Source organism: Arachis ipaensis, chromosome B8, assembly GCF_059453495.1.
Source record: "Arachis ipaensis isolate K30076 ecotype BB chromosome B8, ASM5945349v1, whole genome shotgun sequence".
NCBI classification, from domain to species: domain Eukaryota; kingdom Viridiplantae; phylum Streptophyta; class Magnoliopsida; order Fabales; family Fabaceae; genus Arachis; species Arachis ipaensis.
Genome location: NC_142443.1, coordinates 39,718,346 through 39,720,925, shown reverse-complemented (window position 1 = coordinate 39,720,925; position 2,580 = coordinate 39,718,346). Strand labels below are relative to the sequence as shown.

General features: G+C 33.6%; 1 pseudogene; it reads right to left on the bottom strand.

Moving 5' to 3' along the window:
* Positions 1-601: 601 nt before the first annotated feature.
* On the bottom strand, positions 602-2,163 carry LOC107610930 (uncharacterized; annotated as a pseudogene).
* Positions 2,164-2,580: the final 417 nt, after the last annotated feature.

Sequence of the window (2,580 nt, the reverse complement as noted above, 5' to 3'; positions counted from 1 at the left end):
CTAAACTACAGAGAAAATTAACTTAAAAATCCTAAATTCTTAGAGAGAAGAGAGAGCTTCTCTCTCTAGGATTTCTACCTAAAACATGGTTCTAAACTACTACTATAATTACTACGTTGATCCCCCTCAAGTCTTGCCTCCATATGTATCAGAAATGAGTTGGATTGGCCAAAAATGGGACAAAAATCGCGATCCACATCTTTACCTAATTAAATCATGTGCTGCTACTCATATGTATGCATCTGCCTTGCGTACGCACAAATCCAAGGTGATCCGTACACATCTGCCATATGTATACACAACTGGGCAGATTTTCAAAACTTTATTTCTTCATGATTCCTCCACTTTTGCATGCTTTTTCTCCATTTCTTCATGTCATTCTTGCCTTTTAAACCTTAAATCACTTAAACAAATATATCAAGGTATCGAATGGAATAAAAGTGAATTAAATTTAACAATTTTAAAGCATAAAAAGTATGTTTTCATAATTAAGCACAATTAGAAAAGTTCACAAAACTATGCATTTTTCAATGCATAAATACAAGATAAGTTGATAAATTTTACTCTTTTCAACCCAAAATTTATCATAAAATAGGTTTTATCATTGACGTAGATCATTAGCTGACAATGAGACACACTCCCAACAATACCCTGATGTTGCTGGCAAGAAAAGTACATTAAAATAACTCAAATCCCCCAATTCAAGAATTCTAACCCCAATCTCAACCGTAAATAAGTCTCTTCTCAAATTAGTCCTAAATCCAGTGCTTGGATCCTTGTTCAATAAGGCTTTCACAACTTTTAAATGAGTAAAAGATAGTCTTACCCATTGTTTTTTACTATCTTTTACAAGGTTTGAAGCTGACTCTAAGAGCAAATTAACCACATCAATATGACCTTGAGCTGCAGCTATGTGTAAGGCAGTTGATTAGATAAATCTATAGTCATGGCCAAATTGAAAAAGAAATACAGCAGTTCTCTCAGCACCTCTACAATATTCTTCTACTCTAAGTCAGAGCTATGGTGAAATGCATATAAACAAACATGTTATATTTGTTAAAAATGTAAATTATATTGGCTTCTCACCTATGGTAATAAGTCTGAAACAACACAACAATCCGAAATACCAATACGGCAATACCAAGCAGTTAAAACCACTGAACCTGTATTTTTATTTTTCTACTGAAAATTTATCACTTCTAAGATTAGTGGTACATGTCAATTTAATAACATGCCACAATAACAAAAGCATCCTTCTACCATTCCTAACATTATTTTTTTCCCATTTGGCCAAACAAATCAAATATTGATACATTTAAATAAGGCCATGTTGTATCTATCTTATCAAGATGACCCTACTTTGCTGCAACGTGAAATGGGTCATAGTCATTTTTTGCGACAATAGAAGCAGCTTGTAGATCGAAGACCTTAAGTATCTCATTAACAATAGAAGCACGTCCATTTTCTATGGCAACATAAAGAGGGGTCTTCCCCTCAAGTTCTGCTTAGATAAAAAATCTTTCATATCAAAGTTAGCAGAATTTTCAACTAAGCCTTTCACTCTGCTCAAGTTTTCCTCCCGTTCTGCTAAATAAATTGGCAAGTCACACCGTTTTCTAAGTGACTCTTTGATTTTTTTCTCTCACTGCTAATGAAGTTAAGCTGCTTCTCTATCATAGTATGGAAACTTTTTAGTTTTTCCATAAATCCACGGAAGCCTTTTTGTTTCTCAAGTATAATGTCATATCTTTGGAGAGTAAGACTACTTATTTATGGTTGAGATTGAAGTTAGGATTGTTGAACTAAGGGGGACTGATTTAAGCCATTTTAACATGCTTATTTTGTCAACAACAGGGTACTATTGAAAGTGTACCATACTGTTAACAGCCCACATCAGCAAGTGTTATTCACATCAGCTATTGAGATGACAAAAGGATTAACATAAACAAGGGCTTTTTATTGAAATAAATATAGAAAAATTTTTATTTCCCTAAATACACATGGATCGAAAACTTTTTCAAAATGCGTAGCACCAAATTATGGGAAGCATCCACGAATTGGAAATAGCCTCCATCTTAACGCTGGCGCCCACGAAATGGTGGCATGCATGGCAGAGGAAGCGTTGACCACCAACCTAGCCTTAATAGACGCGAAATGGGCCATTTCATAGATAACATCCACGAAATGTGCATGTTAATGGCGGCACACACGAATTGGGCATTCCAATTCTGACACACATGAAATGAGCTTCCTCGTTTTAATTTAATTAAAACCGATATTTTAAATAGAAAAAAATAGTTTGTTAATAAATGATTTCCCATTTTAGATGTACTCATCAAACAAATTAATCCTTAAGGAGCCAAAAATCCTACAACAAAGAAACGATCAATCTTTGACAAATCAACATTTCAAATTATTAAATGGTGATTTAACTAACTTAATTAAACTATAGCATATCTGATGGATCAAAGATTACATAATTTAATTAATTAAGTGCGTGGTTGGGATCTAGAATGTAGAAAGTTCTAATAATTAACAACTAAGGCCTAGTTGGGTAAACAACTTAAATAAGCTCTTTTG